Below are 27,727 nucleotides of genomic sequence, written 5' to 3'. Positions count from 1 at the left end.
TATACACTCAAACCCTGGTCCTACCACTATTCCTAACACCCCACAAAACATCACCCCCAATTCTAACCAACCATCCATACTAAAAAAGAAAATCTCCTTTGATTCTATCAATACTTGAAGTAAGCTCAACAAACTAAGCCAGTTTCATGTTTGGGTATCTCTTCATACCCAAGACATTACCTCTGTCACAGAAACTTGGCTTAATCCTCAAAACCAAGGTAAAGACATTTTTCCACCAGGTTATAATATACTTCGGCAAGATCGCTTAAAGAAAAAGGTGGAGGTGTTGCTCTAGTTTACTCTAACTACCTCACTCTCTCCCTTCCTAAAGAACCAATTCCCTCCTTTACACCTGCTGAAATACTAATAGCAAACCTCAAACCCAATGACTTTAGTACCATCACAGAAGTAGCCATATACGTTCCACCAGGGGACAACATCATCTTAATGGAAAATATACTGTCATATCTCTCCCTATAATTTCTCTAATGAAACTATCCTTCTTGGGGACGTAAACATTAATTGGCATAACCTTAATAATCGAAACCCTCCACAACACATAAACCTCCATGGATTTGCACAACTAATCTCCAAACCTACCCATATTAATAATTCTCATTCTTCAAGCTTCTTGATAGAGTGGATACTTGTTTATAACCCCAGCAAATACTATAACCCGGAAACTTTACCCGATGCCCTGAGCGACCATTCACCTATAAAAGTTCTATGATACATCACCCACCTCCCCAAACCATACCGGCTTATCACCTGCTGCAAACTTTCAACCTTTAACCCAAACACTTTTAAAACCATCCTCTCTAGAATTAACTGGACTTTCCTTACTCAGCTCCCACTCAGTGAAGCACTAAATGCCTTCAACTCAACTTTCCCAAATATTTTCAATTTTCTAGCCCCACCGAGAAAAGTTAGATTAAAGGCAAACATTTCACCCTGGCTTACTAAAACCACCTGTATATGAAATACAGAGATAGGGCATGGAAAACATGGGTACAAACCAAACTTCCAGCTGACCTCCTACAGTATAAAGAACTTAGAAATCAGACAAAAAAACATATCAACAAAGACAAAAAAGATTCATAGATTCATAGATTCATAGATTAGTACTATGGATCTATAAATCTATGAAATTAGACAAAAAAAACATATCAACAAAGACAAAAAAATTTTTTATTATAATCCCCCCAAAACATTAAAATATGATCCAAAAAAAAATTCTTGAATGCTATAAACCAAATACTACATCCAGGTAATCCAACTTCACCAAACCCATGTCCTTACAAGTCACCTGAAAAAACTGCCAATACCTTCAGCACCTACTTTATCAAATCCATTTCCAAACTATTTAATCCCAACCTCTCAAACAACACTTCCAACCTCCATATACATCCCTCAACCACTTTCTCAGTAAACTCCTCTCCCAAGCCTGTCTCCACTGACTATATCAGAACTCTACTCTCAAAGCTCAAACCATGCTCTGTATCAGCAGACAATATTCCTTCTTACTTTCTCCAGATTGCCGCACACTCCCTTGCTATGCCTGTATCTATACTAATCAATCACTCCATCTCTGAGTATAATGTTTCTTCTATCTGGAAACAATTTTACATGCTTCCTATTCATAAAGGAGATTCACTCCATCTCTGAGTATAATGTTCCTTCTATCTAGAAACAGTTTTACATGCTTCCTATTCATAAAGGACATAACTCCACAAAAATATCAAATTTCAGACCTATTGCTATCCTCTCCCCTCTATCCAAAATCCTTGAGAAATGTATACACAAACAAGTTATGCATTATCTCTTACAAGAAAAACTTCTCATTCCAACACAGCATGGCTTCCATCCCAAGCATAGTACAACCACAGCTCTACTATAATTACTCAGCACCTTAGCCCTTGCTAAATATGATCACAGTCTCATATCATGTCTATTCCTTGACCTTTCTAAGGCTTTTGACACTGTCTCACACACTCTGCTACTTAGTAAACTTGTAGACCTAAACTTCTCCCTGATAGAGTTGCATGGTTCTCTAGTTATCTCTCTGATAGGCTGCAGTCAGTATGATAGGACTCAACACTATCTACCCCTCTCTCAGTAAGAACTGGTGTTCCCCAAGGTTCCATTCTTGGACCTCTACTCTTTAATATCTTCACCAACTCACTTCACTCCTCTTGTCCTCAGTCTAACATTGTCCAATTCACAGATGACTCTACAGTCGTAACTATTGCTACTTCCCTCTTAGAACTCCTAAAAAATACCTAGACATCTTTCAACTCAGTAGAGACATGGGTTACTAATACTCTGCTCATCCTCAACCCTAAGAAAACAAAATTACTACTCTTTCTACCTAAATCTGCAAACGACATTAAACTTTCCTTCTCCATAAGGTCCCTAAACAATACTCCTATAAAAGATGGAACTAGCACAAAACACCTTGGCATTACTATTGATGACCAACTAAAATTCGATCTTCACATTAACAATTGTATCAAAAAAATTCATCAAAAGCTAGGACTGCTGTACAGGAACAATAAATTCCTAACTACTGAAGCTAGGATTTATCTTACCCATGCCTACCTTCTACCATGCTTAACCTATTGTTCCCAAATATTCACAAATCTGAACTCCTCCCTACTTACCAAATTAGAATCAACCTACCACAAAATAGCTAGATTTGCAACTCAACAAACATATAAATCTCACCACTGTCTCTCCCTAAAATACCTGAACTGGCCCAAACTACCTCACCTGTTCGTACAATCTCAACTCCAAATCATACACTCCATCTTATATCAGCCTGATTTCTGCCCAAGTCTATCTTCTCTCACTACTCCCCTACCAGACTTCTCCAAAACTCAAACCAAGACCAACTAAAAATCTGTAAACCCAAATCCAACACAGGGTACAACTTATATAGATACCATACCTCTCTTGCATGTAGCAAACTCCCACTAGAAATAAGGACCCTGACTCACCCCAAACAATTTAAGCTAGAAACCAAAGACCTCTTTAAAAAAACACTGGTCCTGCCATTGTACTCACCCTCCCTGATTATTAGCTACCATTTATAGTACAGTCAATCTAACTTACTAAAACTTACCATTAACTACTTCATCCTATGCTTCCTATGCAACCTCCAAAGCCTCTTCTATACTCTGCTCCCTGAAATTCTTATGTAACCTTTTAAGTTTCTGCTACTCTGCATACAACACCTTATATTTACATAACTGTTTTTAAACAAAAACATACAACTGATTCTACTTTTTTAACATTCTCCTTTGTTTATAGTACTGTTTTATCTGTCAACAATATACATGCATGTAGCTTATATTTTAACTACCAAAATTCTCTATGGCTATTTTTATTGAAATGTATCTGGATTGCTATTTTATTGCATTGTATATCTTTGGAGCTTTTCTCCCAGGGCCTCAGCCAAAAAAGAGCAATAGCTCAGCTGGACACTCCCAGTCAACACATGAAAAATAAATAAATAAATACATTGAATTTGTCCTTCTTGGACTGTTTTCAGCCATGCACTATGAATCAAGCCATAAGTGCAGGGGAAATAGAAAAATTATGTAGATTGTATTGGCCACATTTCAACAAAGTAAGAGCAAGCAGGAGTACTTGGAAATATACACACATTCGTGGGGAGAACCTAGGCAAAACCTTACACAAATAGTGACCAGAGCTCAGGACTGATCCCAGATCTGTAAAGCAGGGATTTTATCACTAAAACAGTGTGCTGAGATGTCTAATGTCACCACTGCATTCATTATAGGATAATAAAGTGCTAAGCTACCAGCATGAGTTTGATTTCTGTCACATAACCTGTACCTAACACCCTTACTTCTCGCATGTTGTTCCTGTCCAGCATGACGGCTACAGCTTGTGACTGTACCTCTGAGTACTGATCACTCCCTGACTCATCCACATGTACTCTGGACTACTAGTCTGGTTACAATAAAGAGTAAGATTGAAAGTACCAACTGTACTGCAACTGTAAGAAACAAAATGCAATACTCTTGGATATTGTCAGAATAAATTGAAAAATCATCCTAGCTCTAACTATGTATGAGAATACTATGAACTGGTTATATCCTGGATGACAAAACATTGTAACTACAAAGGAGAGCTGACTGACTATGACATCATGTAGAATGATCCTCATTGATCAGACTCATCACTGCATGATTTTAAGTAAGAGCTGACAGAATATGACATCACCTGGAAGGATCCTCATTGATCAGACTCATCACTGCATGATTTTAAGTAAGAGCTGACAGAATATGACATCAAGTGGAAGGATCCTCATTGATCAGAATCATCATTATATGAAGAAAGTAAATTAATAGTTTTTCCACAGGTGCTGGTAGAAGGTGTCAGGGTAAAGTACTTCCTTGCTTCTACAGATTTTCAGTTGAAATGGCAATGTAGTCATCTTCTTAAGTTTGAATAGTTCTCCAGTTTTCTCTACAGATAAATCTCCTGTAACCAATATACTTCATCAGAACACCTACTATTTTTGCGTATCATATCCATGGTATATTTCCACAGTAATAATGACTATGTCATGGACTGTCGCCATCTCACTTGATTCACTGCCACTCTCCTTTAACACAATCTCAACCACCCCTCCCAGATACTTGAAGTTGTTAACCTCTTCCACCTTTAACCATCAGGTGTCTGCAGTAGTGAGGAAATAATTTTGTGTTGTGCAACTTATAAACAAAAGTATGGCATCTAGTACCAAGAAGGTAATTGTTCCACTGTATTCAGTATTCATCTGACCTATCATTGAGTACAATGCCTGCTTTGGTAAGTACCTAACTAGGCACATCCAACAACTGAAATATTTGCAGATGTTTCTCACTAAAAGAATACAAGGAGTAAATAACATATCCTATGCAGACTGCCTGAAGACCCTATTCACATATTCCATCTCCTACAGGCTGTTGAGGGGAGATCTGTACCTGACATACAAGGCATTGTAGGATCCCACTCTGATGGACCTCATGTATATCTGCAAAACAAGCAATACCAGAATTACACATTCTAAAGACTTAAACCTTGCCTATGCTATTAATATGACCTACTGGAGAGACAAGTAAGTATCGCAGAGACTACTCCTTCTTTAGAACAGGCTCCCCATCCATGTGAAGCATAGCTCCTCCCTAACCCAATTCAAGTGTAACTTCAATAATTAGATGGGGAATAGGATATTCATTCCTGATTTGATACCTATGTCTCTAATGAAATCAGGCAGTCTGTGGTTTATCTCCCAAATCCCTGCTTACACTTACCAAGGATACCAGAACTTGTCAGAGGTTTGAAACACCTGGTTAGGCAGAAAAAGGCCAAAGTGGTTATTATTCTAGTACACACCTCTGAACCTGTGAATCCATCCACCTTTTTGTTGGACACTCTCATTTCCTCTTTCTTTCTTCCTGTCTGTCCCACCTCTTCTTCACCAAACTATCTTCTGCTTTTTTGCACATATCCCTAAACCACTGTCATCTGTTCATCTGAACTCGTTTGTAATTAAAGCTACTTTCTCATTTCTTTGACTATCCTACAGTGTTCTTCCTATTACTCATCTCAGGCAATACACCTTCATTGCCTCTAGCATCCTCAACTGCTCTGACTTTATTGTCCAGGTTTGTGTACCATACAGTAGCACTGGTTGCACCACTGTTTTGTACACCCTATTTGCCAGTTTCTTTAACATTCCTCTGTCATACACTTACCATAACACTCTGTGCCAGTATGCTACAGCCTCTCTGATTCTAGCTTTGACCACTCATTCACACGTCCCTTCTTTTCAACCAGCCCTTCCATATACTTGGAGCTGTTAACCTGTTCTACTATCTTCCCTTCTTTCTCAATTCTCAACTTCTGCTGATTTTCCCCATTTACTACCATTAAAACTATCTTATCTGTACTCAGTTTCATCCCATGTGCCTTCAGTTTTTCATTCCTTCACCCTATCCTTTGCTGACGTTCTTCCTCAGACTCTGCCTGTAATGCCACATCATCTACATACAGCAAGTTTGTTGATCTGTCCCCATTAAACTGTTTGCTAATGTAGTCCATCACCAGTATGAAAAGCAGTGGGCTCAGAAATGAACCCTGATGCACACCCACTCCCACTGGGAACCCCTCTGTGAGACTGAACACTGTCTGCACTTGAGTCATTGGGTCCTTGTACATAGCTTGCACTAATTCTAACAATGTTGCAGGGACTTTGAACCTTCACAGGACTGCCCAAATCAAATTTCTTGGACCCTTTTGATATTATTTCCCCAATCTAAGAATGTCCAGTCAGACTCATTCCTCGTCTTTATCTTCTTCTCAACTATTTGTCACATTGCAAACATCTGGTCAATTGTGCTGTGCTCTGATATGAATCCAAACTATTCATCTCTTATCTTACTTTCTAGTACTCTGTGCATTTGTATATCAGTCACCTTCTCCAGTACTTTCATGCAATGCCACAGGAGTTTCACTCCTATATACTGCCCACAGTTATGTATATCTCCTTTGTTCTTGAATACTAGTGCTATGGAGCTTATTCTCCAGCCATCTGGGATAGACCTTTCTCTCCATACTGCTATGAGTACCCTCTGGAGCCATTTCTCCCTTATCTCACCCAACATCTTTATCATATCTGCTGTGACCTCAGTTTTAGCCTGCTGCTTTCTCCAACTTCATTTTCCTTAGTGCTGTTCTTACTTCTTTTATGGTGGCTCCTTATCTTCTCTCATCATAGGCTGTGTCTGGGGAAATGCAGCTTATGTGGGCTTTCTTCATTCAGAAGCTGCTGGAAATACTCCTTCCATCTGTTTCTGATGTCCTGTGGACTGGTGAGCAGGTTGTTGCTGACATCCCTTATGGAGGGTGTCCATCTGTCTTCCTTATCTTTCTGCCTTTGCTTTGCAGCTTGAAAGAATTTCTTTGTGCCATCCAGAAGCTGATAGAGTGCATATGATGCTCTGTTCTTTGCTATTGAAACTCCTCTCTGGGCCTCTTTGTTAGCCAACCAGTATTTTTCCTAGCCTCATCTGCCTTTTCTTCCACTTTTTCCTGCACTCCTGCTTTCTTTTGATGACTTCCTGGACTTCTGCATTCCTCTACCAGCTTTCCTTATGTACCTTATCTCCATACCTGGCTCGGCCATATACTTGTTCTATAGCCATCACAAATGCTGTTTTGAGGAGCTGCCATTCTTTTTCATCACCACCTATTTCTCTTCTTCCTGAGGTGTGAAGGCAATGAGTTATTCCTTGAAATGTTGTTCCTGCTTTCAAGTCAAATTCCAGATCTTCATTCGGGTCTAGAGGAAAGTACTGAAATACCAGATCATCAAAGATCAGTTCATCGAGACAGCATAGCCAAATCCACAAAACATCAAACACCTAGAACCATGAAACCTAACCCCAGGAACTGAACCACTTGGCCACGATAGTGAACTTTACCCTTTCCTCACTGTAGTGCGATCTCAGAGTAAGAATATTTAGTTAGGTGGGTGTGGAGGGCGCAACCTCCCACATTAGTGGGCTTTAATTGCTGCATTTTTTTTGTGTGTATTGGTGGCCAAATGGTTCAGTTCCCAGTGTTAGGTTTCAGGGTCCGAGTGTTCGATGTTTAGAGGATTCGACAATGTCATCGAAATGAACCAGTCTTCAGTTATGTGCATTTCAATGTTGTGAAGTAATCCCTCTCATTCTAGTCTCTGTTGACCTCTCTCTCTCTGACCACTGCTTGCAGCTGATTGTGGCAATCAGTGGTTTATGCTATAGGTTCATAGGTTCATAGGTAGGTACTAGGCTATCGGCCCAAGGGCCTAAGTAAGCCTAGCCAACAAGGTGCCCTGGCTTACGCCACCCAAGAAAGTTATTTTCCTGTGCCCCTGTAGAGCAGAGCCACAAAAGTGATCTCCAAGGTGTATTTCCTATTTCCCATCCACTTATCAAGATTTTTCTTGAAGAGTGCTAATGAGGAACGTTGCTTGACATAGATGGGTAGCTTATTCCAGAGTAGAGGAAGTCTCTGGGACAGAAATGTATCCCTCCAGCGTGTCCTTTTTATTGTGGTGACAAGGTTTAGGTCCCTAGAGCATGTAGTTCGGAGGGATTGGGATTTCTTTAGGTGTAGCATGTCCAACAGGTCTGGGTTTGACGTAGCTTTATATGTTAAGCAGAGATCACCTCAGTGTAGGCGATATGTTACAGAGTACAGCTGGAGTTTTTTGAGATGGTCAGTGTAGGGCATCTGTTTGAGGCCAGTAATCCTCTTTGTGAGGTACTTCTGTAGCCTTTCCAGCTGCTGCAGATGTCTTTTGAGGTACATTCCAAAAGGGGTGTTGTACTCTATAATGGGTCTAATTAGTGTCGAGTAGAGGGGAGCAATAACCTCTTTTTCTTGGATGAGAACCCTTTTGTGATGAGGTGTGCCATGTAGAAGAATTTCCTAACTACTGTGGTGATGTGATTATCAAAGGAGAGACTACTGTCCACCTGGGTCCCAAGGTCTCTTATCACACATTTGGTGTTAAGTAGACTGCCGCCTATGTGGTAGTTCATGGGTACAGAGTTTTTACCAAAAGGGATGACAATGTTCTTTTTGGCATTGAGATTGAGGCCATGGCTCTGACACCTGGCATCTGTCTCAGTGAGGCCCTTCTGTATGATGTCCACATCATTTGGGGACTTGACTATGGCTCCTAGTTTGCAGTCATCTGTGAACTTCATTAGCCAAAGGCCTTCTGTGTTAGCCTTACTTCAGAGAAGTAGATAGCAAACAGGAGAGGTCCCAGGACTGAACCCTGTGGTACTCTACTTGTCACAGGTTTGAAGTCAGATTTGGAGTCTGCAGCTTTTACAGTGTGGGTTCTCTCAGTGAGCCAGTTGGCAACCCATCTTGTGACATAGGGATTTATACCTAGTTTAGTGAGTTTATCTATAATTCCAGAATGGAGGATGGTGTTGAAAGCCTTGGTGAGGTCAAGATAGGCTGTGTGAACCACCTTAACCTCGTCTACAGCTTTGGTGACTGCCTCAAAGAAGCTGATCATGTTCAGGAGGCATGATCTGCCTTTCACAAACTCAAACTGGGTGGGGTACAGAGTTTGGAGATTACCAATGTCTTTGTTTATGAGTTCCATGATGATACGTTCCATGGCCTTACAGACCAGACTCATCAGGCTAATAGGGCGATAGTTCCCGGGATCAGTGGTGGCTCCCCCTTTGTGGAGTGGGATAACTGTTGCTGTGCACCATTCAGTGGGCACAAGGCCTGACGTGAGGCTATGATTGAACATGGTGCTTAGATGGGGAGCTAGTTCATTCTGAAGTTCGTGTAAAATGCAGCCTGGGATGTTGTCCGGTCCAATGGATGCTGTGTTTTTGGCTTTAGAGAGTGCAGCTTTACCTGCGTAGTTGTGATTACAGGGACTCTGCATTCTTCCTGTATAAATATGGGCCCCTTAGGTGGTGGGAGGGGGGTAAAGTTAGCACTGAATCTATCTGCCAGGATGTTGACAATATCAGTTGGTTCTGTAATTTTCATGCCGTTGTGCTGTAACTCAGAGCAGATCTGGGTGTCGTCATTGAGATTGTTCACATAGCTATAGAATGCTTTGTAGTTGTCCCTAGAATCAGTGGCAATTTTGTTTTCATAGCTAGCTATGGAGAATCTTATACAGGATCTCAGCTCCTTACTAAGGCTGACCAGGGAGCTCCTCCCACTCATGGGATTTTACTCTCTTTTGCAACAGTTTCTTCCTTCTGTTGTAGAGTTTGCTTATGGCAGGGGACCACCAGATTGGCTTCCTTTTTTTGGAGGATAGCAGCTTGGTTCTGTTTGGGATAGCACAATCCATGCACTCGTGTAAGTGCTTATAGAGTGCACTTGTGTAGGATTCAGCAGTAGGAACTGTATTGTCCATCTGCATGGGTGTCATGAAGTTCGGCACTTCTGTCTTAAGAAGCATGAAGTTGGCTTTGGAGAAATGTTTTACCATGGTTTCCTTAATGGGTGGTGGAGATGGGATGTGGATATCTAGGTAATTAGCTTATGGTTGGATCCGACCAATGAGGAGTTGACTTCAGGTGTGGAACACCGGTCACTCTTGTTGGCAATGACTAGGTCTAGGATATTGTTGCCCCTGGTGGGGGTGTGGATAAGTTGATCCAGGGCATTGGAACTTATGAACCCCAGAAAGCATTGAGTGAAGGAGTTGGTACATGAGTAGTTTTACCAGTTAATGGTGGGGTAGTTGAAATTGTCCATTATTAGGGTGTTTGGCTGAACCCTAATATTTTCCAGTAAATCAAGAAAAGAGGAGTGGGAATCCTGCGGCATGGTGGGGGATCTGTAGTAAGCTAAAATTTGGATTGTAGTTTTGCCCAGAGGTAGTTGCACTTGGATAACCTTGGATGCATTATGCCGAGCAACTGGCCTGGAGGTGTGGATATTCTTAATTAATAGGGATACACCTCCAGCTTTGGTGTTCCAGTCCAGGTTAGGTGGCTGAAAAGTGTAGTATGAGTTATAGCCTGGTAATGCAGGGGTGCTCTCTGGAGCCTTGAATCAGGTCTCAGTTACTGCACAGATATTGATGTTGTCCATTTTTAGGAGTGCATCCAGGAAGAGAAGTGTTCAAATTGCCTTGTCCTGAAGCTAGAGTTTAAACATGTTTCAGAGATTAGTGAAGTAACCTCTTGGCGAATCTCAGGAGCACTGGTTTGCTCAATGAGTTCAAACATGGAGTCATTTTCAAATGTTAGAGAAGACTGAGACAACAGGTCCTTAACACCAGTGGAAATCTGCAAGCTTGGCAACTGGTATTTACCTAGTGGCAAGAGCCACAGGATTCAAATCAGATGGAACATAATGCCATTGTGCAGGTTTGCTTGACTTTCTTATACATGTAGAATCTTCTGATGGTGTTATGTATGCATCTCAAAACAACCTTACTGTCTGTGTATAATTCAGTGGCATCAATATCAATATCCATCTCAGTTTGCAAGAAGTCTGCAATTTCTGTAGCTAAAGTTACCCCACATAGCTGAAGTCTAGGGTGGTTTATGCAGCCTTTGGAGACAGTGTGGCCCTTCCTAACACAAAGCCCACTCTTAGTTGTCCAAATGAATTGATTACCTTAAGGTAGGTAAATGCTGCGACAGCTTCTGTGGCTGTGTCAGAGAAAATATGAATCTCCTTTCTTCTACTATCAGTGAGGGAGCTTGAAGAGTAACAGCATGAAATGTGAAGCTGTTCCAAGGCCTTAATGGACACTTTCCACTTCTCCCACCTTGGTTGAAAGTCTGTTGTCAATGGGGCATCCCAGTCTATAGCACTTTCAGTGAGTTGTCTAAGTATAAATCTTCCTTGTATGGTGACCGGAGTCACAAAGCCTAAATGGTCATACAGGCTATTCACAAATGAAAGAACCCCATGCTTGGTGAATGGCTTTTTCAGAGTTGAGATGGAAGGTGATCATATCTGAATTCACATTCTAGTGTAGACCAATGCTTCTTTGCATGGGCAACGAGTCTTTTGGCTAGGTCAAGATTCTTCAAGTCCAGTGCATGGTCTTTGGGATCGAAAGCCTTCATGACTTTACTGTTGTTAGATACAATCTTGTGAGGTGTTAAATTAGCCTGTGTCAAATGCTGTTGGGTTCTTTTCAACAAATCAATGGCTTACTTGGTTGTTGGCAAGGACTTTTGCTTATCATCAACATAAACGCCTCTTTCTATGAATTGTCAGGTGTGAGAACCAAACTCTTTTTCACCTTCCTTAGCTATTCTTCTTAGTCTGCATGTTACTATTGCTGGAGATGTGCTATTATCAAAGACATGAACTGTCATGCAGTACTCCATGATGTCATCATTGAGACTATTGTTGTGATGCCATAGAGATCTGAGGTAATTTCTGTGGTCTTCTTGAACAATGACACAGTGAAACATCTGCTGAATATTGGCCATAACTGCAACAGGTTCCTTCCCGAACCACACCAGCACTACACGGTACAATGTACAACACATGTACAATCCCTGTACATGTACTGAGATCTTCACCATCTGTGCCATTCTTCACAACATTACCCTGAGAAAGCAGCTTCAGCAGGAACACCAAGGAGAAGGGCCACACACCCCACCAGCACTGGCAAGGTCACCACAGCCACACGCAGGTGAGAAGTCGGAGGGTGGACCAGCAGCTGCTGTGGGTATAGGCAGACATAAGTGGGCACAATATGCCCTTGCACTGGCCAAGAGGCAACAGATAGCACACACACACCACCTAAGGTGCTAAAACCTTCATCCTATGCACATAGGATCATAGGATCACAGGAGGTTACTAGGCTAATGACCCTGGTGGTACTTACAAGCCTAGCCAAGAGTTTATCCCCAGAAAAGAAAAATCAGTCAGCACCTGTCGACCTTGTCAATGAAGGACACAGGTGAAACCCCTGGGACAAATTTGTGGTTTCCTATCCACTCATCAAGGTTGCACTTGAAGACGGTCAGTGAGATACTCTGTTTGACATGTGTGGGAATTCTATTCCAGAGATGGGGCAGCCTCTGGGAGACAAACCTGTCTCTCCAGCAGGTTTTGTTGATGTCGCATATTAGATTTAGGCCTTTCGAGAAGGTAATGTGTGAGGAGTTAGAATTACAGATATGGAGAATCTCAAATATAACAAGGTCTGAGATTGCCTTGTAAATGAGACACAGATCACCTCTGAGCAATCTATATGATACCAAGTAGAGTGACAGTGATTTGAGCCTGCCCACATAGGACAGGTGTTGGATGCCATGGATTCTCTTTGGGAGGTATTTCTATGGCCTTTCCAGCTGGTGCAGGTGTTTGTAGAGTACATACCAAAGGGGGTGTTATAATCATTTCTTGGCCTAATTGGCTAATTGGTCTAACATACATACAGTAACAATGATGCCAGGCAATGCTCACAACCTTTTCTTACCCATGTAATGTAATGCCTGTGTACTGCTAGCATCAGATAGAGTCAGCCTCAAACTAAAACATTTGCAACTGCTGGATTTCCAAGGTCAGTGTTAAACCTGGAATGGAAAAATAAATATCTAAGAATACAAATGAATGGCATATCCTTGCATACTGTTGCTTTCTAATGTAAGTAAATATAAGATGGGTGAGTTTTACAGCAATGACATCAAGATGTGACCACAGTGACTTATGGGAATACATGTGTCCTCTATCAACTAATAGGCCTCATGCATCAAAGATTCATGCATTCATACCTCTCAAAAGTACAGATTCACAGAATGTCCACAGTTTGGCCTCATAATTATGTACTCACAAATCATTAAACAGTGAACTTAGAAAATGAAACTCATTTTAGTTTCAGACTTCATATCTCTCAGAAAAATCATACAGTAATGCAAAACCTGTTATTCTATCAATTATATAAGTTTGTAAGACAAAGATTATTTAAAAGTCTCCCTGTTGTTGGGTCTTTGGCCAACTTTTATTTAAAGCTTGGTCCAACTTTGTTGGTCTAAGAGGTTCAGAGATATGTGCACATTTCAAATACCTGTAAAAAGCAGAACAACTTGCAAAACAGTAGCATAAATACAGATATGCTAAACACTAAGTCAGCTATGCACTCAGAGCATCAGATAAAATACTTAAGTATTCCTAAATCCAAAAGATAGAAAACAAGGATATGGCACAGCCATCATCATTTGTACAGGGTGTTGTGGGGGGCCAGGAGGCCTAGGCTGACACAAAAGGTAGTGAGTGCATGTGAGTAAGAAAGTGAAACAGGCAGACAATTGTATAAAATATCAAATGGACACTGAGAAACAATAAGCTGCAAGCTTCATGACTGACCCATGTAACTGTTCGTATGTGGGTCTGTATGGTCACTGCAGGTGAAATTGGTGTGTGAGTGTCTGCAAGAACACAGCCAAGTTCTGTGCTAGCTCTATGTCTTGGTATGTCAGACAAGTGTGAACTGTACATGGTAGACGTGACAGTTCATCGTCATCATCTCTGAGAACTGGCTCTGCCAGGAGTTGCACTGGCATGCCCAAGCCCACGGTCAGATGCACCTCTCCTACCTGAACATGTCTGATGTCTGCTGGAAAAGCTCTCATCATGAGTGTACCCTGGGCCATGACCTCATGGCTACCATATCTAGGTGTGGACACCTTAACCACTGACAGAGCAGTGGAAGTAGTGCCACTATGGGAGTGTGATTGGGCATGGCCATATTGCCTACCATTAGATGATGTGGCTGAAATTCCATTCCACTCCCAGCAGATGTTTCTTCACAGATGCTGCCATTCCAATCTGTCATTCATACAATCCACTGAATCTGCAACATGATGGAGGCATCATGAATCTCAGCCTGTGCCACACCTACAGCCATAAGCATTTCCTTGGCGGCCCCATTGGAATATGCCTGAGCCTCCATGATGGCCCTAAACATACGTCAAGTGGCACAGAAAGACACACCAGGATCAGGTGGAGGATGGACAGCAGGCTTTCTCCGAACACTCCTAACAACCATCCTGCATAGCACTTCACCCACACTTCGGCTATGGCCAGAGTCAACAGCCCTGAAGTTACAGTAAGCACACTACCCTGATCAAGAATCTCACTCTGCACCTGCTCAACATCAGAGGGCTCATTGGAATAGGTTTGCTTAGGCCTACTGGCTGTGTCTGATGGAAATATATAGAATGTCTGAATGCCAACCTCAGTGTCAGATTCAACCTCTGCACCCTCTGACTGTATCTGTGCTTGGCCACCATCATCATCAGAGTCTGCCAATACTCTGATATCAGGTAGTAAGAGTCTTACATTTTCACTATCAAGATCACCTGTGATAAACAACAAACACAGTAAAAAAATGAATACCTACACTACACTTCGATATATGCTAACAAACTAACACTGGTGCCACTATCAAAGATGGTACAACAATACACACATAGTCTTGACACCTACCTCACACATATGGCTAAATGCATATTTCTACCAAATGCTCATCAGTACTGAAATAAAAATGCTTGGTTTACCATGTGAAGATTATGCTACACTTCCTCGGGAGGATGGTCCTGGAAGAAGTTAATTAAAAGGTAAGGACACTATCATCAGGACAACAGTAACACAGGGGGAACAATTTTTTGCCTTAATATGTCCATTAACAATATTTTGAACAGAAACATGGCTGAAATTTCCACCCCAAGCCCATGTGTTGTTAACTGTATTAATCTATAAATAGGTCCACCCAAAAAATTATTAAACTAACTTAACTATTGTTTTCAATATTTTACTATACAATAAACTGTTGCAAATTGACATATATAAGCTTCCCTGGAATTTTCTCCTGGGACATACTTGTCTTCCCTGACGTAACAGCACCAGAATCAATCACACACTTTTGTGCATTTTCCACTAAGCTCTCTGGATCCCTGACAGAGGGCGGGAACTCTTCATTTGGTGTCATTGTTGGCTTTGTAGTAGGCACCCTGGTAGCCAGCTGTCCATGGGCCACTGCAACTGATCTCCTCTGGGCCGAAGAAATCATATCAGTGGACCTATGATGCAACTGATCATATGCCCTGCTACACCACCAATGGCATTGATGTCATTTACTATATAGTTCCAAATTTTCATTCTGCCAGACACATCCCCACGTCCTCTCTCAAGCAGAAAGGCACCACATCACGGAAAGGGTTGAACAATTACTTCATTTTCAGAACCAGTGAATGGGGGTTTGTGGGGAATGGGACGCTTGAATGCCATAGTCTTAGGTGACATAAAACACAAAAGAAGGATACTACACATAAATATTACATAAATAAAAGTCCTGCTTAGATATAACACATATTGTTATTTTGTCAATATTACCCACTCGAGAAACACTAAACATCAGTTATTAAAATATTAAAAAGGTTATGTGGTTGTAACATATCATATTAACACATACAAACCAAGGTTTGATACAAAATCAGAACTAATGAGAGCAAACCTCTGTAAAAGAATTCTCTGGTTGAGGCAAGACACAAATGGAACTTTATCTCCCCAACCCCCCCCCAAAAAAAAAATAGGCAAATTACTGTTTGTACCAAACAAAGAAAAACACATTAATCAATTCTTATAAGAGCTTTCCAACAAAGTCTCACAAAATGTGTATACATTTACCACAGAAAAGTCATTTTTATGCAATTTCCAATCATCTCTACCTGTGCCCAGCACTCCCGTAGAGGTGTCTATGGGCTATCCTAGAAAGCTAACACCCCAGTGTGACTGGCAATATAGGAAGTTTACATTTCCCTGAAATAACATATAAAAGTGTAAGAGAAACAGTTGTAACAGTAATATTTGTGATGAAAGTAAATAAGGCTGTGTACCTGAGAAAGTAAAATGCCCTTACAAAAATGCATATGCCATCAGTAAACTTCTAAGAAATGCATACAGATAAAAGTTGCATTTGCTAATATATATATCTATACACACACACACACACACACACACACACACACACACACACACACACACATATATATATATATATATATATATATATATATATATATATATATAAATCCAAAGTAATATCAGTCTTCTTCTGCTATTCACATACACAATTCTACTTCCCTTTAGGTTCCCTAGTTACATGGTTACCTTTTTATGGTGTAGATTCAGGCCTGTGAGCATGGTGAAGATGCAAATTAGGTGTGAACTCCTTAGAATTGCTAAATCTTAAACTTTTGGCTCTGTGTAGCACGTGTAAACATAGTGCAGACACGACCTCAGTGTTTGTTGCTAATTGATTGTATCTGTGAATGATTACTGTAGGGAGAAGAGAAATAAAGCAACCATTCAGACTCCATTACCTGCTGTGGATGTGTTACCCAGTTACACTTACAAAGTGTAAAAGTAATTGTACCAAGGTTTTAAATGTAAGTAAGCAACACGCATTTCTCAGTTTCTGTTCAATAATATCCAAACTCCCCTGCTTTTGTTGAAAACTGTATATTATTGCCTTTTAATATTCTCATACATTTAAAGGATAATGATACAAAATGCCTTACAGAATGCATGTCTCAGATTACTGCTCAGGTAAGAGAAAAGTGAGCACCATGCAAAGAGAAGACAGAGCTGGCTAACAGACAGGACCCAGGAAGTTAGAATTAGGAAATCCACCTCTACAAATAGGCAAGTCACAAGTGGAGTCCCTCAGGGATCAGTCCTTGGATCGCTTCTTTTTGGGATTTACTTCTCAGAAGTCAAGGTCAATGCCAGTGGTCTCTGGCTGACTAAATGTGCAGAAGATTGCAAATTAGGAGCTATCATTGAATCTCACACTGGCACAAACATTCTCCAAGAGGGACTGACACAGACAAACAACTGGTGTCAGAACCATGCACTAAAACTAAATACCAAGAAATGCATAATAGTATCCTTTGGGAAGTCATCAATCCCTGGGAAATATCATATTGACAACACGCCCCTTAGAGTTGACTCAGTAGTCAGAGACTTGGGGACACATATAGTAATCTAGCCTTTGACCATCACATGTCTACAGCAGTGAGGAAATCATTCTATGTTGATTAACTTATAAACAAATGTATGGCATCTAAGTCCAAGGAAGTCATTGTTCCACTGAATTTGGCATTCATCAGACCTATCATTGAGTACAGTGCCCCCTTTGGTATTGTACCTAACCAGGCATATCCAAGAATTGGAATGTCTGCAGAGGTTCCTCACTTAAAGAATACAGGGCATAAGTAAAATGTCCTATGTAGACCACCTCAGGGCTTTAGCCCTGTATTTTGTCTTCTACAGGCTTTTGAGGGGAGATCTATGCCTGGCATACAGGGCATTGTCAGACCCCACTCTGATTGACCTCTTGCATATCCACAAAACAAACAGCACAAGAGGTACCCTTAATAAAGACTTAAATATTGCCTGTGATATAAATAGGACCTGCTGGAGAGATAGGTATGTATCCCAGAGACTACCCCATCTATGGAGCAGCCTCCCCATCTATGAGAAGCAGAGTTCTTCCCTAACCAAATTCAAGTACAACTTGGACAATTGGAAAGGAAATCGGAAATTCATCCCTAGTTTGTCACCTATGTCTCCAATGGGCACAGATAACTTGTAAATGGTTCATCTCCCAGGCCCATGCTTACACTTATCAAGGGTATCAGAATATGTTAGAGAGCTGGGATGCATAGCTGGGCTTAAAAAAGGCCTTTGTGGCCATTAGACTAGTAAACTGCTATGAACCTATGAACCTATGCTTTGCTGCAAACAATAGTCATAAACGGTTATGTAATTAACACATGTACAAACAACTAAGTGTATATAAGTGTGTCATATGTCTTGTTAATACTGTGGATGAAATGGAACTTGCTTGTATGCACAGTGATTTGCATTCCTGCTGCAAAGCTGTTTCTGTGACAAAGAGGGTAAGACACCCTTACCTTTTGCAGAAGGTTCATTGGTGTGACAGTTTAAATCTGACATGTATAAATGTGTAATGCATGCTAAAATGTATTTTGTAATGTCAGTGATGTTTTTTCTTTTTTCTTTTAATGTTATTATTTGTGTGGAGCACAGCATAGTGCAATCGTGGTGAAATAGATTAATCCAATACATTTCATGTAATGTACTTTTGTGATAAAAACTGCATAAACTAGACCTGTGAATCAGGTGTGTGTGTGTAGCACACCTGCTAAATACATTGAACCACACAGTCAATACTATCTGTAGATCACAGTTCAAGTCTCATATTTGTCTTTTAAGAATGAAACATAATAAACACTGCTCACAAGAATAAAACAAGATGAGCTTTGCTTGTCACATTTGCACATTGCTTAACTTCATGCAAACACAGTCTAATGGCGCACACAAAAAGCAGACAGAACACCTGCAGACAGGAGCAGAAATTAGTGACTTTTGAAATTGATACATTGCTGCACCTTTTGCTTCCAATCATGCAAACCCACTAAGCGACATTATCCAGTGGTCAGCAAACTTTCCCAATACTTGCAGGTCTGGAACACCTGCATACAGGAAGTAAACAGTAAAGAATTTCACATGTCAATGTGCAAACCCAGTAAGTGGCAATGTGTGGTGGTCAGCACATGCACTTACTAATGATTATGAAAATACAGATCTGTTGCTTATTGGTTCCTGTAGCAGCAGGTGTTAGTGTACAGCTACGATGCAAATAAGTATGAGTTCTAATCCAGCAAAGTTTTATTCCTGTTGTTGTAGTTTACTTTATATTACAATTAACATGAAAAATATAATAAAACATAACAATAACTATCAACAGTAGGTATATTGACCATACATAGGACATCAGATATATATTAAATGTATTACTACAGGAGTCAGAAGAATTATGGTTCTACAATTACACGTGTTTTCTAAACTGTCATATCACACACATATATCTTTAAAGACCCAGCTCTTAAATGTATATGTATAACTAATGAGCAGGTCTGACAAACAAGGTCTCAACTGCATGAGCACTCTGCACAGCAATGACTCTAAAAAATACACTTGTAGTCCGAACTTCCATGTGGCAACTGGTAGAAGTTAACGCTCATAATACAGGTGAGGCAAGGTTCTGATCTAGCTCACTCCCAATTTTATTAATGCTTGCCCAATTAAAAAAATGTAAACATAATTATAAATAACAATAACTATGTATAACAGTGGAGCTCATATGAATTATATGTGTGAAAGGGGGTATACTGAATAATTATGTTTCTGTAATTGTAATTCTCTTACATGGCCTTGGATGGCCTACATACCTGAATGATACTCATGCACACATGAATGTATAAACCAGGAGCAGATCAGGTCACACACATACATGGTTAACCCCTCAGTCTTTCATGTGTATTTATATATAGGTAATGAGCATGTCTGACAAGCACTTCTACTGTGGAAAGGATGAAAAATCACTTATGTCAAAGAATATGTTTTGTCTATTTATTCATTTGTTGACTGGTAAAGTCTGACTAGGACAGTGCCTATTTTTAGCGGAGACCTTGAGGAAAAGTGCTGCAGGTGCATGTCTTTGGAATGGGGGAGGAAACTGGAGTACCCCGAGGAAACCAACACGAATGCAGGAAGGACATGCAGATTCCACGCAGAAGGCACCCCAGCCAAGAATCAAAGCGGAGAACCTCTTGCTGTGAAGTGACAATGCTAACCGCTGCAGCACTACACCTCCCTATTTTACATAGGTTTGAATCCCACATTGTACAAATTCATTTTATCAGTGTGTAAAGCCATACAACAAATGTGTCAGATCATATAATTTACACCCCCAATACATGTCTGCAAAGTTAAATCAGCTATAAGGTCCTGCAGCATCCAAACCAAAAACTAATGGCAATTGTCTCATTACACTTGTCAGTTCATAAACTGCTTTCCTCTCTGTTTGGCACTGTTATTCTCTGCTTAGCATTGTGCATACATGGTTGGCATGACTGTTCATATTTACGTACTAGTAGTAAATGCGATAACATGAATTGGTGGGAAACAACTCTTCACTATTGCTGTTATCCCTGACCGAACATGTCTGGAGCTAGAAGAGAAGGTGCCCAATTTAGGTCTCAAAGGTGTGGAGTTAAGTAGTTCAGAATTTTTATTGGATTCCATGTAAAGCACCACAACCAAATACTCTTGCAGGGTGACTATACCGGCTCCCAGTAAAAGTCTGAAGCATGGAATAGTGTGACCAAGGCTATCTCCAGTATGACTGGCATTCCACACACTGCAGAACAATGCAGGTAACATTTTAATGACCTCAAAAGGCACAATCAGGGTACCCTCAACAAATGGCTAGATGTGTTTAGGACTGCTGATGCCCCACAATGGTGTAAGTGTACAGATAAAGAGGATTTTATATTAGATAGAAAGCTGCATATAGACAAGGCTGGAGTGTATGATGCTCTTCTCTTGTTTTCTCCTTTTCACCCTACAGCCAATCAGATCAAGGTGAATGGGGAATCCCATGCTATGTAGAAAGACAGAGGGAAGCAAGGGGTATGTATGCAGCACAACGTTAGTATTATTTTAGCTAAGTATTATTCTTCTATACAGTACTAGCAAGTTAAGCATGCATATCTTCACTGTAAAATCAAGCATGCATGCTTTAGTCTGTAGCTCAAGCAAACTGTAAAAGTAAATTGTAAGACTGCATTCAGTTGTTGTGGGTTCAAATCCCACAGGTAATAAAGATATCATAAAATTATTTCAAAGGATTACATACACATGACAAAGGTATTGGCATGCATGTCATGCTGTGTAAATATTCAGTATTATTTCATCAAGCATCTGTGTAATATGTGCATATTGTAGTGATTACTTACAATAATCATCAGTCATAGTGTGTAGTTGTTAAAAAGTATATTTAATGTAAAAGTAAATTATTTTTATTGTACTAATTTATTGTATGTCATGTATGATGGTACTAATTATCTTTTTTTCTCTTACCCTAACCCTTATTTCTCTTTTATTTTATTTTTTATATGTGTGGTCACAATGTTTTCATGTCATCCATTTCTGACAACTCACAACATTCTTTACAGCACAGAGAGGTAGGTCAGCCACTGTGGCTCAACCTGCCCCCACTCCACTGGCTCCACTGATGGCCAGCACATCTGGCATCCAACCTGACAGTATTTCCTCTGTTGTCCCTACACTACCTAGGCCCACCACATTAGGTAATATTACCCTGGCAGTTGGTGCAGTGTTACCTTATGGAAGCAGTGGTGGAGGTGGGGACTTTGTCACCCACCAGGAGATGCCAGGCTTAGTGTGTAGGGCCATACACAACACCACTGGTGCACACCTAAGCTGGATGGGGAGGATGCTCTCTATCATGGTATGGTGATGAAAACATCAAGCAATCTACAGCCAGTAGAGTAAGGGGACAGTAATGACAGTTCTGTGGGTGATGACTACATTATCACTGTCCCCATGTTTGATGGGCATGGGCATCCATTGTCTCCTCCCTATCCCCAGTCATGGAGTCCCCCAAGCTGTTGTGTCCCTCACTGTCCCTGCATCTTGTCTTGTTTGTCGTGTTTGTCTGCATCTGCTTCCTCATCTACCCTACTTACCTGACCAAGAAATACCTACATCCCTTACCCAACATTCCTCTATTACTGAAGTAAAAAATAAAGAAATGGGCACCTGTCCCACAAAAAAAAAATACTGTCCCACACATAGATCTCTACTTTGCACGTGTCTGCAATATACACTTGATTTGGTCCAATTGGCTATACAACATGATCGTGTTGTTGTCACCCCTCTTTGTTTAGGTGACAGTCCAAATTCAGCTAATATTCTATACATATTTTCATTTTACACTGTTGAAGAAGTGGATAGCTATGGTTCTTTCCTGCCTCCCTTCTACACATTTCTATATTGGTTTCTCTTTGTTCTTCCCCATGCTTGCTCCCAATTTCATCACTTTCCTATCTACCCCCATTTTAACACATTTAATCTGATCACAAAAATAGAATCAGACATCATACACAGAAGTAAAAACAGTCCAATGAAGCCCTTCACTTTTTGTCCTTTGTGTTTGTGTGGAGGTTGTTATCACATACCAATGCCGAGCGACAGTGAATGTCTCTCCAATGGTGTGGCCACCTCCGCACAATTCTGCTTAATCCTGCTGCACTATGGAAACACATAGTTAAACTAGCTTTAAGAATGATTTCATTGCATTATACATACATATTTAAAAGTATTAGATACAGCTGGATTTGAACACTGTATCATCTTGGCTCAAAAAGAAATATCTCAGTGCACTTACACCTGCTTCCATAGAGTCAGCTAAGCAATAAGTGTGTTTTTTACACTTAATATTATCCAAAGTGCTGACTGCCATGCCTCTCCATTTAGGATGTTTGCGCAGAGGTAAGCAAACCACAAGGTGTATCTCACATGCACAAACACTGTGCCATCCATCATGCAAACCAGCTGCTTGGTTGTGCGCTATGGACAGTGCATATTAGAATGTATTGCTTATGTATATTGCCCATTTAGTCTTCATCCCATGAAAGTACATGTAAAAACACAACCAAAGGGAAGGCATTTTTAAGGAAATGATACATATTTACAGTGTAATCATATGCTACCTGCACCCATGCACTTGAAACTTGGTCTCTCAGTACTTGTTCTCAAAGCTATCAACTACACTACAGAAATAAATAAAAATGCTTTCTTTGTACACCATGTACATCCTTATAATGACAGTATACATTCAGATTTTCAAATGCTTATAGTAATGTGGACAGCTGGATTGCATATAGTTTGTAAAGCTGTCTCTTACTGTATACCTGTGCATTGTAAACACAATAGCAATTACTACACTTTGCCCACTCATAAATCTGGTAACATACAAATCTATAATATCTTGACAGTAGTAGATGGCTAGCCATCCATGTCATACAGGCCTCCAAACATCTTCTCTCAAACATGCAATGATGATGTTATCCACTATAAATTGCCCTGCAGCCTTTTCAAAGTCATACTTGTGCTGTGGTGCTTGTTAAATACTGAGTTTTGTAGCAGAAATTCCTAGTTAGGTAAAGGTTCTAATCTCAGTGCAATCAATATGTGTGTGTGTATGTCTTGTTAGAAGAACATGACTGTCTTTCCTTCAGTCATCAGTGCAGTCTCATGCTATAACAATATTTTGACATTTGTACTTGCCTACACACCCATTTAATCCAGGCCTCGCATCTTTTCTCATGCATACAACGATGATGCCATCTACTATAAATTGTCATGCAGCATTGCAAAAATCAGACTTGTGTCATGGCTCTTGCATTAAGTACTTAGTTCTTTATCTGGAGTACCTAGGCAGGGATTCTATTCTCACTGCAATCAACTTGTGTGCATCTGTCTAGTTAGAAGAGAATCACTGTCTATCCTCCAGTCATCAGTACAATCCCATGGAGTAGCAATATTTTGACAATTGTACATGATTACACATCCATTTAATCTGGACCTCACAACATTTTCTCTCATACATACAATAAGGGTGTCATCCAGTGCAAAATTGTCCAGTAGCAGTGTAAAAGTCAGACATGGACCATGGTGCTTGCATCAAGTACTTAGTTGAGTAGCTGGGTGTACCTAGTTTGGTTGGATTTCTAATCTCACTGCAGTTAACTTGTGTATTTGTTCAGTTGCTTGACATTCAATTGACCATTTTACACCTGCATGTGGGGCACTGCTATTACCATCCTCTTCTCACCAAACACTGTTGATGTCATTACTTATAAAGTGTTGTCCAACACTCTACAAATCTGCCTTGTGCTGTGACACTTGTGTTAAATGATGCTTCCTTTACATACTGAGTTTTCTTGTCAGTGTATTTAGTTAAGTAGGGGCTCTGTTCTCAATGCAGTCAACTGGTGTCTGAGTGTGTTTGTGTGTGTGTTTGGTCACTTGGTTTACATTCAAGAGACCATTTTATACCTGCATGTCAGACACTGCTGTTATCATATTCTTCTCACAAGACACTACTTATATCATCAGTTATAAAGTGTTGTCTGACACTATAAAAGCCAGATTTGTGCTGTGGCACGTGCGTTAAAGTACTATGCTTTGGAAATGTGTAGGTATGGGGTGCTAATTTCAGGGAAGTTAATTGGATTGTGTGCGTGTCTGTATTCACTTGGATGACATTCAAATGACCATTTTAAACCGGAATATCAGACAGTCCTACTACCATCTTCTTCTCACCAGACACTGCTGATGTCATCACTTATAAAGTGTTGTTGGTCACTATGTGTGCATCTGTCTAGTTAGAAGAGAATCACTGTCTATCCTCCAGTCATCAGTACAATCCCATGGAGTAGCAATATTTTGACAATTGTACATGATTACACATCCATTTAATCTGGACCTCACAACATTTTCTCTCATACATACAATAAGGGAGGGTGGCCTAATGGTCAAGGTGTTTGCCTTACAAACACAAGGTGCAGGGTTTGAGTCTCACAAGGGATAATTGGCTAGGCTTAAAATGGCTCGCAAAGGCAGTTAGCTTAGTACTAACCTATGAACCTATGAACCTATGATACAGTAGAAGGGTGGCCTAATGGTTAAGGTGTTTGCCTTACAAACACAAGGTGCAGGGTTTGAGTCTCACAAAGGATAATTGGCTAGGCTTAAAATGGCTTGCAAGAGCAGTTAGCTTAGTACTAACCTATGAACCTATGAACCTATGAACCTATGAACCTATATTAGCCAGACTTCTGCTGTGGCTGTCTATATAGTTAGTGCAGGGTTCTAATCTCACTGAGGTGAGTCAGAGTGTATGTGTGTCTGTGTGTCTATATTCACTTGGTTGACATTCAACAGACCATTTTACACCTGCATGTGGGACACTGCTATTATCTTCTTCTTCTCACCAGACACGGCTGATGTCATTGGTTATAAAGCATTGTCCCACACTATAAAAGCAAGGCCTGTGCTGTGGTGTATGCATTAAGTACTATTACTTTGGAAATAAGTAGGTAGAGGTTCTAATCTCACTGCGGTCAACTGTAGTATGTGTCTGTGCTCAGCTGGTTGACATGCAAGGGACTGTTTTATACTAGTATATCAGACACTCCTACTACCATCTTCTTCTCCCCAGACACTACTGATGCCATCACTTATAAAGTGTTGTTGTACACTATAAAAGCGAGACTTGTGATGTGGCACTTGCATTAAGTACTCTGCTCAGTGAATAGTTAGGTAGGGGTTCTCTTCTCACTACAGTCAACTGTGTGTGCATTCCACAATTGCTACGGTAGAAATTTAACAATGATACTGTATATATGAGTCTATAGCTATGTTAGACCCTCCTCTGAACATGTGGTTGTAGCATACCTTGATTATGTCATCCTGTATAACATGCGCTCTGAAAGTATTCAAGACAAACCTGTGCTGTGGTAGTAACAATAACTACTGTGTGTTTGCAGTCTACTTTACCATCAATTATAGGGGGTTCTGAACTGACAGGAGACAACTTGTATGTCCATACATACGACTTTCACTTCTGAGACAATTTTACACAAGAATGTTACTCCACATCCATGTCCCACCCTCCTCCCAGCATGTTCTCCTCGGCATACAATGATGTTATCATACTCCATAAAGTGCAACCTGACAGTGTTGCACTCAGACATATGTATTGTTCCTACTGTGATATTGCATGGCATTCATCTTCCATACTTATACAGATATATTGTTCAAATTCAGGCCCCATCTACTGTTATGTGTGTGTGGCTGATGATACATTGTGGTCATTGTATGATCCCTGAAATCACTCTTCATTTCACTGCCACTTAGAGAAACTTTCACATAACCCCATACATCTACCATCTTCCTGCTTCCTGTGGCCACATGGCATCCTTTCTGTAGAGGAGTGGAGGATATCCCAATGTTATCTATGCATACATGCATCATGAAGCAGAGTCCTTCCATGATCTCTCCAAGCCATCTCCAGATCACTGCATATGTCATTGCTAAGTCTGTCATGGTGTGGTACATATGTCTTATATGGATGCTAGCATGATGTAATGCAATCCAACAATTATACATTTATGCAGAATAGACTCATTGTCTTCCATAATATAGGTATGGGTTTTTGTCTTACATGGTATAATAATGTGTAGGATTTCATGTGATGTTGGCCATTAGCATAACAATGTCCCATGAGCCTATGAACAGTTGACAGGTCAATGTTGCTGTCATTGACATGGGCTATATTGTGTTGTGACTGTACAATATGGGTACAACAGGGTATTACACTTTGTTATGTGAGCGAATGTATTGATGGCCATTGCTACCATTGTATTATATGCTCTTTCTATAACATCTGTAGTAATATGCCTCCTGAGAGGTATTGACATGGTTTACTACACTGTTATGTATATTGTTGGTGTAATAGGACATGTTGTTGCAGTGAAGCAGATCAATCTTCTACATAGGTCACATTCTGCCAATACAGTGAAATTGCAGTATGGCAAAGGTGTGCATTTGTCTACATACCATCATTAAATGTTCTGTGACAGACATCAATATAAATTCATAATAATGACATGATCACATAATTCTTTTGTCATAAAGATGTTATGCTGTGATATACACAATCAAGGTATCACATGTCCTGAATCAATTGCAACATTGTGCAATTTATTGTATGTGCACTTGTGTTGCTATAAGCAAGGATTATTGAGGTGGTCAGCAACACCATTGTGTGACTATTAACATTTGTGTCAGGGAATGTTCTGCGTGAGCCACAAACAACTGATCTCTAATGTGTCCTAATATGGCAGCAGGTTGCTCAAACATAGCTTGTCCATGAAACACATGTAGGCATATGTTGTGCAATTGATGCAAGTCCTTGACATTGGTACAGTTGTTTGACTGTGTGCATAGTACCAGTTTGTGGAATGTGATGCATGAACAAGGTTGTATTTGGAGGTCTTTTCACAAATCATTTATTCCAATAGATGCGAAATGTTAAGGGGAATACACAACTAAGCACAGATCTGCATGTGGATGCCAACAGACATCCCCAACTGGAGGGAATAGACAATCCATTAGCTGACAGTTTGTCTCACACATCACCCCTCTGTTGCCACCATTCAACAGCCAAAGTATA

This window comes from Protopterus annectens, chromosome 4.part0, assembly GCF_019279795.1.
Source record: "Protopterus annectens isolate FY-2018-M chromosome 4.part0, PAN1.0, whole genome shotgun sequence".
Classification (NCBI taxonomy): domain Eukaryota; kingdom Metazoa; phylum Chordata; order Ceratodontiformes; family Protopteridae; genus Protopterus; species Protopterus annectens.
The sequence above is the reverse complement of the archived record's forward strand: the minus strand, read 5'-3'. Positions refer to the sequence as shown.